We start from the raw sequence: 16,400 nt of genomic DNA, 5'->3' as shown, positions 1-16,400 counted from the left end.
AATAGTAAGCCTACACAAGGGTGAGGTTCAAGGATAGAGTAACCATATACAAGAGTGGGACCACTAGCATCAGTAATTTCAGGTATTAACCTTTGCTATTTTATGATGTAAACACATCCATATAATGATTTAGTAGCCAAAATTATTTCTTAATTCTTTTTTTTTTTCGAAAATCATATATTTTTATTAGTGAAGAGCTTCCCCAAATTTAAGTCAAATTAATGAGTCCACAGTATTTTGAACTATTTTATACTGTTTTTTTAATATCTTTCCACATTTGTTGGAAGACAAGTTACTGCTTTATAAGATTACTCTCCTAGAATTAAACATGTGTTTAAAGCAATATTCTTTTTCTTTGAATTTCTTAATTCTTAACCCTCAGTTGCAAGGGGGCAAGTTAGTAGACTTACCTCTTGTAGTGCATTTTGAAATCAGACCAGAGGACCTCCTAAGTTATAGCTATGTGACCTGCGGCAGTTAACTTAGCCTGTGTGTCGTGGTTTCTTCATATATAAAATAAGTGATGAAACTAGTATAGAATTATCCTATAGGGTTTCTAGAAATTATTTTATACATAAATAAATATTTTATAAGTAAATAATCCAAATTAGTTTATATGATGCTTGTCAAGGACCTGGCTTGTAGTAAGCTCTTAGTAAAATTATTATTATTTAACTACCCTTTCAGCCATTGTTTTAGCACCCATCCTGCTGGCAAGTGCAAATTCCAATGTGAAAACATTGGAATTTAGTGGAATCTTAGGACCTGAATCATTTCATAGTAATGTACATTGTGGGACACATAACATACATTTAAAGTTATGAAAGATTACAATTGGAATATTGGATCTTCGATTTAATCCAGCCCCCCCACCCTTGTCATATAGGCAATGTATATTGATTCATTCCTCTTGTCTATACCTCTTATCTATACTTCCACTTTGAATGTTCTCCTTTATTGCTTCCACAGCTCCCTGCTATTCCTTGTTCCTTTCCACACTATGAAGACTTGCTTGTCTTCAACTTTGAGCTATCTTACCATTCTTTATGGAAGGTAGTAAGATTATATAGTGGTTCAGGCTGTAGAATATGGAGTCTTTAACCCCACCATTTTTTGGATAAATTATTAAAATTTTCTCGGAACCAAGTTCCTTATCTATAAAATAAAGATAATAATAGTACCTACCAGTTTCATGGGGAAATTCAGAAGAAAAAGTGAGAGCATAAGTCAGCACAGAGCCTAATGCATTGGAAACTCTAAAGAAATATCACTTGATATAATTGTAAATTTCTTCCCAGGTAGAAGAGAAAGCTAAAAGCCAAAGCTGGTATTGTGTACCTGAAAACATTTTGACTCAGGGACATTTTGCCCTGCTGTTTTTTTTGGTTTGTGTCTTTTATTTTTTTATTTATTTCTCTCCCCGTTCTTCCCCCCTCACCTCCCATCCCCCATTTGCTGTGTGTTCTTCTGTGTCCACTTGTATTCTTGTCAGCGGCACTGGGAATCTGCGTCATCTTGCTGCATCATCTCTCTGTGTGTGCGGCGCCATTCCTGGGCAGGCTGCATATTTTTCATGCTGAGCGGCTCTCCTCACTGGGTGCGCTCCTTGCGGGTGGGGTTCCCCCACGTGGGGTACACCCCTGTGTGGCAGGGCCCTCCTTGCGCGCATCAGCACTGCGCATGGGCCAGCTCATCACACGGGTCAGGAGGCCCAGGGTTTGAACCTTGGACCTCCCATGTGGTAGGCGGATGCCCTAACCGTTGGGCCAAATCCGCGTCCCTGCCTTGCTGTTTTGAACCAGCATTTATTCATTGCCTCTTTAAAGATGTGGATAGTTTTTACATTATTCATGAAATGGTAAGTATATGGGACTTGTTCATCACCTTTTTGTCTAGGTTAATTAAGAAATAAATACAAACCTTCAGTATTTTAGCTGATAATTGCAATCACTGTTACAACACAAAATAAACCCGATAGCTAAAACTAGACATAGCTGATTATAATTGATAAAAATTTTCAGAAGACCTCAGTCTTCATGATGAAATTTATGTCTGCAAAATTTACTTTGGGAATTGGAGTTAGTTGGTAGAATGTCATAAAAGCAAAAGATATTAGTAAAATTTGATACAGACAGAATGTTAAGCCAATCAAATCTTTGTTGGAAAATTTATATACAGAATTGATCCCAATGAAATAATTTGACTAAATAAATATCCATATGGAAAAATAGAAATTAAGCCAACAATTACATAAATTAATGGAGTTTGCCAGATAAAATTAATTTGTAATGAAGATTTCACAATAGGGTTTAATTTAAATTAACATTGTATTTGGTAATCCATGGACTCAAAAAATCTCAAAGTGGTGAGATAGTAGTTATACTTGGGGGTAGAATAGGGACTGGGAAGGGAAAAGGGGGTTTTTAGAAGCTGGGAATGGTTTGCTCCTTGATTTGGGTGCTTGTTACATGGATATGTTCATGTTGTTAAAATTATTTGAGCTTAAAACTTACAATTTTTACCCTCTTTGGATGCATGTATCAACTAAGAGCTTACTAAAAAAGAAGAGGTAGAAATAAAACTTCAAAAATAAATGTCAGAGTGTCAAAAGGTCCTGTAAACTGACTAAATCCGTTGACCCCACTGTATTGTACATAACGTTTAGAGGACTGTTTCTCCTAGTGCAATAGGAAACCCTTGACTGCAGAGACCTTGTACTGTCAACTTCCAGTCTTCCGTTCCTTGTGCAGTGCCTGGTACATTTTGGGTGCTCCACAAATGTATGTAATTTTATAAATGAATGTATTGAATTGTGATGAGGATAGAAGTCCTGAAACCTAGAGTGAGTTGCAGAATGTCACAAACTCACAAGGCAAGATCACAAAGCGACTTAGGGACTTTTCCTCCCTTATTTCAAATGATACAGAAATGGATAAAAAAAATACCTAAGGAAGAGAATTTCATACGTATTGTTACCTAACATACTAGTAATTTAAACATTTATTTCAACTTATTTTTTTAATTTTTAAAAAATATAACTACTTATTTTGAACATCTTTGCATGTTACTATTTCTAAATCTACCTCATTGTTTAAATTAATTACATGTATTCTGTTCTCTGGGTGTTGAATAATTTATGTTAATAGTGCACTCCTAAAAAAAACATTTAAACTGCTTTGAATACTTTGCTGCCTACTGTAATCAGTGTTACAGTGAACTTACTTTATAATTTGTATGTTTTAAGTGGATAACATTGGTTATCTCTAGATTGCAGTAGGCTGATATTTTGGCCTCCTCTCAATTCCTATCCCTTCCCCCTGACCCTAGCCCTTTTTACTGCTAGATATGCCTAGTTTTTTATCTACCAAGGGCACAAAACTGCTTTTGTTTTTTTTGTGTGTGTTTTTTTTTTAAGATTTATATATTATTTCTTTCTCTCCCTTTCCCCCCCCCAACCTGGTTGTCTGTTCTGTGTCTATTTGCTGCATCTTCTCTGTCCACTTCTGTTGTTGTCAGCAGCATGGGATTCTGTGTTTCTTTTTGTTGCATTATCTTGTTGTGTCAGCTCTCTGTGTGGGCGGCGCCATTCCTGGGCAGGCTGCACTTTCTTTTGTGCTGGGTGGCTCTCCTTATGGGGCGCGCTCCTTGCGCGTGGGGCTCCCCTATGCAGGGACACCCCGTGTGGCACAGCACTCCTTGCGCACATCAGCACTGCATGTGGGCCAGCTCCACAAGGGTCAAAGAGGCCCGGGGTTTGAACCGCAGACCTCCCATGTGGTAGACGGAGGCCCTAACCACTGGGCCAAGTCCGCTGCCCTGTGTTTTTTTTAAAGATTTATTTTTTATTTATTTCTCTCCCCCCCACCCCGTTGTCTGCCCTCTGTGTCCACCCACTGTACGTTCTTCTGTGACCACTTCCATCCTCATCAGCGGCACCGGGAATATGTATCTCCCCTTGTTGTGTCATCTTGCTGTGTCAGCTCTCTGTGTGTGGTGCCATTCCTGGGCAGGCTGCACTTTCTTTCGCGCTGGGCGGATCTCCTTACAGGGTGCACTCCTTGTGTGTGGGGCTCCCCTATGCAGGGGACACCCCTGCATGGCACAGCACTCCCTGCGTGCATCAGCACTGTGCATGGGCCAGCTCACCACACGGGTCAAGGAGGCCCGGGGTTTGAACTGTGGACCTCCCATGTGGTAGGCAGACACCCTATCCATTGGGCCAAGTCCACCTCCCACAAAACTGCTTTTGGAGACCACTTTAGCCACCTCTCACAAGGACAATTATATCTGAAATGTAAAAAACTAAAAATTACAGCCAAACATATAATCTGATTTCTTTCCATATATTGCCTTAAAGAATTTCTCAAACATAGCAGTCAAAAAAGAATTTAAGTGATCATTGTGATAGTCTATAATTACACATATAACACTGAAAGCCAAGCAAAAGAATTCTCTAAAATTTATGTTAAAATAAAACATGGAATTATTTCAATTGTTCACAGGTTTTCATAGTCCAATTTTGTAGACTAAATTTAAACTTTCAGGAAGTATTTTGTGTTTTATTAACCCACAGGGAATTGAATGAATCATTAAAAGCTAACTAAACTTTCTAAAGTCTCTCTCATAGCTTAAAAGTATATCTTCACAATTAGGCAGGCACCACTACTGAGTTTACAAAGGCATTTAAGTTACAGTTTGCAACTTCAACTTACAACTTTTTTATTTTAAAATTTACCTGTTATTTTCCACTCTTTTCTAATCCTTTCACTCACCGTGGTGACAAATGCCACTCCTCATACAATCTATTAAAAAGTAAGCAGGTTATCAGAACTTCAAACTTATTATCCTTTTCTGCTTAGGTGAAAAACATGAAAAACAAATATATGCACATACCACTGTATATAGTATTTTGTCCTTGAGTGAGCAGGTAACTTAACATTTTAAGCCTGATTTTTCCTCCATTTACAAGATGGTGATAAACATGCTTTTCCCAAAGATTGTGTAAGGATGAAATGAAGAAAATGCAAGTATATTTCCCGATGGCAGGTGGCAGTAAAAAGTTTCTTCCCTTTCCCACTATTTCAACAGGGCAGCCTTGGTGTTCTGGAATTTTGGACTTTAGATAATATTGCACTAATCCTGGAATGATTTTCCCAAAGATGTCATCTTTTGACCCCAGGGTCTTTCATCACAAATCCTATACTGCTAAAGCAATGGTTCTTCATCAAGTGGCATTTGAGAATCATCTATGAAACATTATCAAAGTACATATACCTGTAAACACTTTGCTTCTCTTTCTAGGTTTTGATAAGCCAAGGGATTTAGGAAACACAACCCAGCTGATTTATGATGATTTCTATAGAATGATATTCTAAAATATTGTGGCTGGAAGGTATGGGGACAGGTAGAAGAGGTGACCAGATATTGTTTGGTAAAGCCCACAAGTGACTGCCACATAGCCCTTCTGGTTGAGAATAATTTTGGATTATAGATAATCACCCTTTCTTCAAGAAAACCAGCTATGTTATTGACAGGATATATATGGTTGACAGGGAGTTATACAGGGTATATGCCCAGGGTATATAGTAATCTCTAGATATACTCATAGTGGAAACAATTAAAAATAACAGCTGGGGGGGGGGTACTGGGCCCCTGGCTGGGGGGTCACTGTCGTGGACCCTGGGGGAGCAGCGGCAGTCCCCCAGATGCAACGGCAAGAACCAGGAAGGAAGGAGGGCCCAACAGTGGGCTCCTGATACTAATGGCTATGCTTTTGAGCCTATACACCTGCAATAAGAACAAGGCCTAGAGTAGCACTGTGCCTGGGAGTTTCCTCCTGACAGCCTTCATGTTACTCAAATGTGGCCACTCTCACAGCCAAACTCAGCATGTAGATGCAGTGCATTCCCCCCAGCGTGGGACATGACACCCGGGGATGAGCCTCCCTGGCACCGAGGGATCACTACCACATACCAGCTGAAGATGCAACTAGAAAATGACCTTGAATTAAAGGTTCAGTACGGATCAGCAGAATATCCCTGTCTACATATAATAACATGACTTCAAAATGCTGTTTGACCTAATGTAAGGGGGAAATGGAAAGGAGAAATGAGTTTATATGGCTACGAGTCTCTAAAAAAGAGTCTGGAGGTTGTCAGAAGGAATGCCCTTATGCACAACTGAGCAGAGTCTAAGAGACAGATAAAGTAGATACAACCCCAGGTAATGGTTCTTTTGAGGGATAAAGAGACCCACGGGTTCTATGGTCATGGCAGATGGGGTTCACTGCCATGTCAGATGGCCCTTCTTTGGATCTGGTGTTTCTGCATGATGGAATTGGACTCAGAGGGGATCTCTTCTCACAAGACTTGCATGCTACTTTATTGGAATTGTAGTTGGTGCTGGGGTTTAAGATATATTTAGGGGATTTGAATCTCTGGACTGATAATATGACACCCAGGCCCAGAGCCTTAACAGACTTCAGCTCCTACACTTTGATTTATTGGACTTACCCCACTCAGCTAACATGGAGTTGAAGAAGGTCAACCACCACACCATGGAGCCTAGAGTGTCTACAACTGAAAGCAGGAGGAGTGCATCCAGTATCCATGTGGAATCTAAGCCCCCACTTGATATAGATGTGCAATGGACACAACCAATCCAATGTCCACAGAGAAAATGTGGAATGGGTGTGGGAAGGGTAGCCATGGTGGCTGCTGGGTTTGGGAAATGGGAGGAAGAGATGAGATGTGGAGGCGTTTTCGGGAGTGGAGTCATCCTGGGTGGTGCTTCACGGACAATTACGGGACATTGTAGATCCCCCCAGGGCCCACTGGATGGAATGTGGGAGAGTGTGGGCTATGATGTGGACCATTAACTACGGGGTGCAGTGATGTTCAGAGATGTACTTAACGGGTACAGTCTGAGAATATCAATATTTATTGACATACTGAAAAAATTCCATTTTGTTGAGAAATTCCTGGCAAGCACTGATATAACAATATGTATTTCACTGATTCAGCAAGAAAATGTCAACAAGTAGCCAACTTCACACTCTAAACATCTCATAGATTCAAACTGAAGGCAACTGCAGGTCTGCAATACAAATATACAGAATTACAGATTGTCTGTTTTCAAACAAGACCAACTATAACAAATGAAGCTAAACCAAGAACCTTTCAACTTGAGTTTGCTTTTACTCACTCCTGTAATTGATAAGGCAATTAAGTAAATGCCTGTTTATCAACTGGTTAACAATTAACATTAGAGAAATTTCATTTGCCAACTTTGCAGGGCTCACAGACCCTGGCAGTGGCACAGTCTTGATTATCAGCTTCTGTCCTCAATGTCAGCAGCAGTGTGTGGACTTAACTCTCCATGTTGCCACTCTTTCTAACAGTTAGAATACAGCTTTTTGACATGTTCTAGGTTTTTATATTTAGTGGGAAATACTGTATATTTAAGGTAAGAAAACACTGATTTTAAGAATGTGTCCTGCAATGTTAAACACCCTTGAAATAACTTCCCAACCCCCAAAATGATCTAGGCATCTCCATCCATGTTATATATACGTGATGGACCCATCTCACCAACTGCTGGCAAAACGGTCCTCTCCACCTCCTGGCTTCTGGCCAACTAGGTTTATAACTAGGAAAAGCATGATGCTGATGCTCTATTTCTTACTTTGAATATCACATTCTGGTCAGCTATTTTTTGTTTATTAAAATACTTTATTTTTAAATTAAAAAAAAAAGTCTATTCCTTTCCCCCCCCCTCCCTGCAATTGCTTCCTTGTTTGTCTGCTCATTGTCTGCTCGTTTTCTCAGAAGGCACCAGGAACAAACCCGGGACCTCCCATGTGGGAAGCTAGTGCCCAATTGCTCGAGCCACATCAGCTCCTTTGGTCAGCTGGTTTTTATTATTATTTGAACCATGAAGATAAACAACAGGTGACTAAGACTCTGTAAGAGGAGATATAGATGCCCACCTTAGCTAATGTGTACCTTTCATGTGGATGAGTATTAGCGGTAATTAGTAAAAGTAATAAAATAGTCCTCTTTGTATGCACAGAAGTCATAACTAATATCCTTGGCATACAACTTACAGTGTTTGGAAAGGAAAACCAGGTAAGACTCTACCTTGTTGAACTTACTTGAAAACAGAGGAATCTATAAATCTCATAATTTATAATAAATATTAAATAAACTATAGTAAAAATTATGAAAATTTACAGAAATTCAGTGAAGTGAGTGATTTTAATTCATTAAGACCCTTCCAAGTCCCTGAACTATGTTCCACTAACTTGAAAACATGCTACAGTAAACACACATATTTGGTGTCTTCAGTCTTGGTGATATCTCATACAAAGACCAAGGAACAATAAATTAGCATCATAATTGTCTATACTTGAAACTATGATATACAATATAAATAAACTATTCAAAAGCCAGAAGCATTTATGAGAAAGCTGAGATCAGGAGATGGGTTTTTTTTTTTTAACCGTTTCTGCAAGTGACTGTGTCACTGATAATTTCAAAAATTTAAAGTCTAAATGAGATTCCCCTTTTTTATTTTAGTGTTTAATGACATAAAATAATTAGATATTGTTAAAAATAATTACCAATCAGAAAAATAACAGTAAGAAATTACTGCTTTTGCAATTTTGTAATATCAGAGTTCCCCCACAGCTTCCCCCATAGGATCCAAAGAAAGTCAACATTATGTTTCATTTGACTTTAAAGTTTAATACTTTATTTTAAGCAAATGTTAATCCACATCTGCACGGCTACCTTTTAGAATCATGAAATAAGGCAAGACTTTCAAGGCTTTGGCATTACACATTAATACTGATATTATTTGGAAAGGTTTGTTTGCAATTGTTTGTCCTCTAATATTTGGTCTAGGGAAGACTTTGGTCTATGACTTAGAAAGGTCAGTACCGCCCTCCCTTGCCCTTTTGGTGAAGATTTCAGTTACCATAATATCTTTCCATGTCATATATGAAAAAGCATCCTTTCTATTCCATGTTTAGGGCATGTTCGGTTGCAACAAGAATGAAACTTGAATCAATCCATTGATCAGTTCATCCTTTCTTTTCCTTTTGCATCACTTAATATGCTTTGATTTTGTTTTGAACTTCTTGGAACTATTGCCACCCCAGATTATTTTTCGATGAACTACAAACTTAGACGGCTAAAAGACTGATGTATCCTAACAAGCCTTCTGGCAAGAAATTTTTATGAAATCTAGCAATGCCAAAGCCACATTTCAACAGTAATAGCTGAAATACAATCTAAGTTGCTTTAGCTATGAAGCATTTCTCTAAAAGTTTGTAGTCATTTCCTTTAATGTTAATTAATGCTTATATAAGACTAGAAGAGGGATACTGCCTGATCTTTTAAAAAATTATGAACATGTGACAAAACAAACCTCAGAACATATTTAAAATGGCAATCTATATTAATACTATTCTTATTAGCTGTTTGCAGGTTTAAGATATGAACATTCAAAATTAGGCGTTTCATGACTTGGTGGAGCTCTTACTGGGTTTGGCTGAGCACAGGTTCTCAGGACGAATTCCATGATCACAGGGCAGAAGGTGCTAGGTCCTTGGAAGGAAGAGGGAGGGGCTGTTGTAGGTGCAGCGGATGCATTCTTGAGAATTGTTTTCATTTCAGCTTTACCATGGAGGGATTCTGTGAGCTCAGACAGCTTGCTGTATAAGCCTAATTAATAACACAGATCAGTTCCTAAATTTCTTCATAGCAGACGTCAGTTTTAATATACAAGAATTTTTCTGTCCTTTTTATTCTGACATGGTGCGATATCCATCTGTGAGTTCAATCCACTCCACTACAATTTCTTTTATATGGAATCCTTTGGGGATGTAAAACATTCAGTTCAAAGTCTGCAATACAAATAACCTGATACATTATTTATATGCTATTAAGTATTTGACTATTATGCCTTTTTAAGTTAATATCTTTAAACCAAGTTAATAGTATTGCTTGGACTATTGCCGAGTATTTACTTTTCTTCTCCCCCACCCGCAATCTCTTTGTTTTGAAAACAGAGCTCTTAGGGATTGTAACTTAGGGTCTTTTTGCATGTAACATTACAATGGGGAGATTTTTATATGGTATATCTCCATTCAGGTGTTTTTGTAGTAGAGGTATTCTCAGCCTGCATGCTGACAGCCCAGATTTCTGGTAATTAAAGAAGTAGCTACCCACATTTCTTTGTTTGCTGTAGGTTGTTGCACATTGTATAGTCCGGCAGGGCAGCATTTACTTGTTCCTAGACACCTTTAACTAGCTGAAAGTTCTCAAGGTTTTTGATATCTAAACTAAAGAGCCCAAGAATTTCAGACACACAAACTCTCATTGATCAAACTGTAGGGAACGAAGCTTTGCCTCACTAATGCCTATGCTTGACTCATGCTATTATGGAATAGTCCACTTGTTTCCCAGGAACCAAGAAGATTGATCCTTTTCCATGTACCACGTGTCATTAAATGGGGTCAAGAACTAAGAGCTCACTCCAGCAGTTCTGAAGCAGCTGCATTTGGTCACCAACCTTAAGTTCTCTGAAGAAGGTACTATTCCTGGCCTACTCAACAACGGAAAATAGAGTTTGATTGGTCATTTTGCACATAAGGCCAAACGTGCTTAACTTTTCACACTTGCTCCGGTTAGCTTGCTCTTGCTGCAAATAAGTCATGATTTTGGCCTGTACTTGAGGGTCATGTGGCTCATAGTTCAAAAGTTCCAGTATCAGATGTGGGATGCTGGTCAGGGAGTTTGTCTGGTAACTATCTGTAGGAACAGCCCATGATCAACTTGGGGTCTGGGAACTCAGACTTGATGGCCCAGCTAGGAAAGTAGCCATATGTTTGGTAACCTTGCAGGCTGCCATGAGGTGGCATTGTCATGCTAATGGAGGTATCACAAGGGGACTTCTGTCATGGTCTGTTGGAGGCAGAGTAGATGTTCTGAATTGCAGAGGAGGTGGTCTGGTCAGAGGCCATTGCTTGATCACCTGAGACATGGTTTCTAGCTTAAGTCCACTGGCTGGGATGAGGGCTTTTTTTCTGTTGCTTCTGTGCCCTGTCTCTCTTGTACATGGGCCCAGAGTTATTCCTTCCTCTGCACATTCGGTCAGCCGTTACAGCTTCTAGCTTCATTCCAACACGCAGACATTTTTAAAGTCAACAGTGTTTTGTCAAGCTGGCAGTTCGGTTTCCTATACGTGTGTAACTTTGATTATTTTGGACTGCTTGCTTTAAAAATCCCTTGCCGCTTGCACAGGTGAGAAGTCGGTGATGGCACCCGGACACTATCTGCACACATGACAGCTCTTCCTGAGCTTCTTCGTGGGAGTAATTCACCTTTTAAACTGAAACACCAGGTCATACTGAAAAGAACAGTTTTTACACGGTGAAAATAAAACATCTTTTTGCTTCAGTGAGCATGCACTTCATATGTCCCAAGTTAAAAATAATTCCAAACTCCTTTGTTAACATTTTAAACTGACCACCGTTGAACACAAGTTTCCTAACTCTTGCATGTTTTCCGGCATCTGCCCCCGGTCCCCATGGGATGAAAGCGGACCCGGGGCTTCCATCTCCACTTTGGGCAGCATGACAAAGCGGCCGCGGGCAGTTCCGTGTCCATCCAGAGGCCAAGCACAGGACGCGGGCAGCACAAGATTCACCTCCTGCAGAGAGAGGGAAGGGGCGACCGGGGTGCTCGCTCACCCACCCGCTAGCTGGCGTGCTGTCGGCCTCCTGCGCCCCGTCCTGTCTTGTAGCTCCGGAGCTGCTAGGAGGAAGTGGGGGACTAGGAGACCAGGCCGAGATGGAGGCCTCTGGGTACCCTGGCTCGGTGGGCAAGTGTGGAGGCGGCGGCTGTGGCGAGAGCACAGCTGCCCTGGCCGGGGTCCACGCCGCCCAGCTCTGCCGCCTAGCCAAAGTGGCAGCCGGGCTGCCTCTACTGCGAGACCACTGGGTGGACTTCTTCCTCTGTCCACCCGCCCTGTGGCTTGGAATCCGGGTCTGTTTCTTAGCTCTCCATTCGAGTCCATTGGTTGACAGAGTGTCTGTGTACCAGTACCATGCTGTTTTGACCACAGTAGCTTTGTAATACTTTTTTAAAGTCAAGAAGTATGAGTCCTCCCACTTCATTTTTCTTTCTCAAGATGTTTTTTGGCTATTCAGGCCCCCTTACTCTTCTAAATAAATTTGATAATTGGCTTTTTCCATTTCTGTAAAGTAGGCTGTTGGAATTTTTATTAGGATCACATTGAATCTGTGCTTTGTTTTGCTAATCTGCTCAAAGTAAATACCGTGAAATATGTTGCACTGGCTTTAACAATGGGGATTGCTCCCTTTACAAGCTTACAGGTTTGAGACTGAGAAAGATGTCCAAATCAAAGTATCATTAGGCAATGCTTTCTTCCCAAAATCTGGCTGCTGGTAATCTTGAATTGCTCTGTCACATGCCAAGGCACATGATGGTGTCTGCTGGTCTTTCCCTTCTCATTTTGGTTTTGTTACTATCAGCTTCTTGCTTCTGTGCCTTTCTCTCTCTCTCTCTATTCATCCCACTTATAAGGGACTTCAGTAACAAGATTAATACCTGGGCCACACATTGGAAGTATCCATTCAAAAGATTCTATTTACAATAGATTTACAGAAACATGAATGGATTATCTTGAAGAACATGATTTTCTGTGTTACATACAGTTCCAAACCACCACAAGCTGTAATAAATCATTTTGGGTTGAATTTGCATCTTAATGATATTTAGTCTCCCAATCCATGAACACAAAATGCCCCTCCATATATTAAGGTCTTCTTTGATTTCTTTTTGCGGTGTTTTAAAATTTTCTGTCTAAAAGTCATTTACATCCTTGGTTAAATTTATTCCTAGATATTTTATTCTTTTTGTTGCTATTGTAAATGGACTTTTTTCTCGATTGCCTTCTCAGCTTGCTGTATTAGTGTATAGAAATACTACTGATTCTTGCATGCTGATCTTGTACACCACCACTTTGCTAACTTTGTTTAGTAGCTGTAGTAGCTTTGTTGTAGTTTTTCAGGACTTTCTGTATATAAGATCATGCCAAATGCAAATAGCCAAAGTTTTACTTCTGCATTTCTAATTTGGATGCTTTTTTCCTTTCCTTTGACTAATCTCTCTGGCTAGAACTTCTAGTACCATGTTTAATGACAGTGGTGACAGTGGCACCCTTGTCTTCTCCAAATCTAAGAGGGAAAGCTCTCAGTCTTTTACCATTGAGTACTATGATATCTGTGAGTTTTTCATATATGGCCTTTATCATGTTGAGGAAATTTCCTTCAATTCCTATTTTTCTACATGTATTTATCAAGAAAGGATGCTGAATTTTGTAAAATGCCTTTTGTGCATGTGTTTTTTTTTCCCCTTCATTTTGTTGATGTGATAGATTAGCTGCTTTTCTTATATTGAACCACCCTTGCACACCTGGGATAAAACTCACTTGAACATGATGTATATTTCTTTTGATTGTTAGATTCAATTTGCAAGGGTTTGTTGAGGATTTTTGCATCTATATTAATAACAGAAATTTTTCTGTAATTTTCTTTTCTTGTAATACCTTTATCTGGCTTTGCTATTTTTTTTTTTTCCTCTTATTATTATTATTATTGAGTTACCTAGGGCTGGGGATTGAACCCAGGACCTCATATGTGGGAAGATGTCTGGAACTGAGCCACGTCAGCTCCTCTGAGTTGTTCTTTTTGTTTTGTTTTGCTTGTTTTTTTTCTTAATTTTTTTTTTATTTTTTAGGAGGCACCAGGAACCAACCCTGGGACCTCCTATGTGGAAAGCAGGCACTCAACAACTTGAGGCATATCTGCTCACTATTATTATTAATATTATTATTATTTTTAAAGATGCTTTAGATTACATAAATGTTACATCAAAAATATAGGGGATTCCCCAGCATCAGGGCTGGGGAGGAGGAAAGGTTTTAAAAAGGCCTACCGTGGGGCCCCAAGTGCACATCTCACCCTGAAGCATGCCCACAAACCTTTTTCAGGCTGTGTACTTATTTCTAGTTTTCTTATATCTTACTAAACTCTTTACTCACTTGCCTATCCTAAAAAAAAGGGGTGGGGGAGGATTCCTATATATCTGACTCCCCCCCCCCACACACTTTTTACTGTTAACAACATCGTTCATTAGTGTGGTACATTTGTTACAATTGATGAACACATTGAAGCATTGCCACTAACCATGGACTATAGTTTACATTGTGGTATACACTATGTACCACACAACATACAATTTCATAGGTTTTGACAAAATGTATAATGAATTTTATCTGTCATTTCAGTGTTATGCAGAACAATTCCAATGTCCCCAAATTGCCCCATGTTACATCTATTCTTCCCTCTTCCTCCCCTCAGAACTTCTGGTGGCCACTGTCTTTATATCTATGTTACAATTTCTTCCATTACTAAAATAATAATAAGTCTACTTTAGTCCATTGTTGCCTTCCACCCATACATTGCTTGCAGTTGAAGATGCTCTCTGCTTCTTGGGCTTTCGTTGTCTGTCATCATCCTTTTGTTAGTAGTAGTATTGGCTGCTGTGATTCAAGGCTCACCTGGCATATGAACAGCCGGAAGATTTAAGTCTCTGGGACACATATTTAACAGGTATAGTGCTAACAAAGGTTCAAATAAAAGGGGCTTAAGAACCATGTGTAGGAGAATTGTAACTGAGTGTAACTCCAATACATTGTGGGGATAGTTTATCATTTATTCCAACATAAGGCCTACTGACAGGATGCCAAATACCTGGGGTTGTAGCAGTTTGATATTATGTATGAATTCTGAAAAGAACTATGGATTATGTTTGTAAACTGATCTGTTCTTCTGGGCATGATACCCTTTGATTGTATTAGATTCAGCTGAGATGTCTTTGATTAAGTTATGTTAAGATTAGGGCTTTGATTCGACCACAGCAGTGGGGTGTAACTCAGGTTAAGTTCCTGCCCCCTGGGTGGACTGATATATATGGGCACTCACTCATGAAGACACACAGAAGATACAAAAGAAGAAGAAGAGAGAACTTTGTTAGTTTTGATCCCGGAGCCCCAAGGAGAGATGAGCCATTTGCCTGACAGTTTACAGCTAACATTATAAGAGAACAGAGAAGCTGAGAATCCCTGAGAAATGAGTCCTATGCCAGCCTACAGCTGACATAGAAAGAAGATGGGCCATGGAGTCTTCAGAGGAAAAAAGGAGAGACCAGGCCCGGCATCTTACTTCAACACATGACAACTGACTTGGGTGAGGAAATACCTCTTATGGTACCTTGAATTAGACTCTTTAGGGCCTTGTAACTGTAAGCTTTACCCCACATAAATACCCTTTATAAAAACTAACATATTCCTGGTGCTTTTTATCAGCACCTCCTTGGCTCACTAATACACATGCCTATAGTGTCCAGTAGTGTCCAGATGACTCTAGAGCCCTCAGGGGTGCCCCTGCTTGAGCACTGTTTCCCGTGGCAGCCAGTGAGATCCTTTTAAGACATGCATAAGTGTAATCTCTAAAATGACCTCCCAACACACTTTGAAATCTCTTAGGCATAAAAATTAATTTGTGTTTAATATTTCCCCCTTTTGGTCAAGGTCTTTTTCCAAATGCGTCACTAGTTGTCACTTAGTAATGATCCCTTGGTACCAAAGACATCACCAGGAGTCGTCCTATGCTAGGGGGAAGGTATGAGTTTATATGCTGAGTTTGGCTTAGAGAGGGGCCACATCAGAGCAACAAGGAGGCTTTCAGGAGGTAGCTCTTAGGCAATATACCATACTAGGCTAAGTTTCACATTCACAAGAACAAGGTTCATAAGTACAAGCATTATTATCAAGGGTCTGGTATATTGGTCTGTCCTCCTCTACTAGGCCCTGCCCATGTACTCAGGGGATTCTTGCCACTCTATTAGAAAATGTAGCAGGACTCCCCAGGATGAGTTTCAATATTCTTTCAGTTATTGTGTGGGACTCCACCCACTGAGACAAGACCCCATGACCACTTGAACATATTCATATTCCATAGAGGCTTGCCTCAGGTGCACCACTCACTTCACATACCCCCACCACAGTACCCCACACCAGTTACCTTCCCCCACCACAGTAGTGACCCTTCTGCAATCCATAACCTCCATAAAAACATAGAAAAATTTTAAAAAATAAAAATAAAAACTATATATATAAATTTAAAAAAAATTTTTTGTACTTTTGTCTTTCGTTCCTGTAAGATCTGTTATCTTTCATGCACAGTGACAAATTCTTCCATATATTCCCCAGTTTCTTATTTATTTTTCAATTTATTTTCAAAGAACCTT

At 39.7% G+C, this 16,400-nt stretch overlaps 1 pseudogene; it reads right to left on the bottom strand.

The window, feature by feature from the left end:
- Positions 1–10,091: 10,091 nt before the first annotated feature.
- On the bottom strand, positions 10,092–11,652 carry LOC101433686 (nuclear receptor subfamily 5 group A member 2 pseudogene; annotated as a pseudogene).
- Positions 11,653–16,400: the final 4,748 nt, after the last annotated feature.

This window comes from Dasypus novemcinctus, chromosome 11, assembly GCF_030445035.2.
Source record: "Dasypus novemcinctus isolate mDasNov1 chromosome 11, mDasNov1.1.hap2, whole genome shotgun sequence".
NCBI classification, from domain to species: Eukaryota; Metazoa; Chordata; class Mammalia; order Cingulata; family Dasypodidae; genus Dasypus; species Dasypus novemcinctus.
This window is presented reverse-complemented; position numbering and strand designations above follow the sequence as displayed.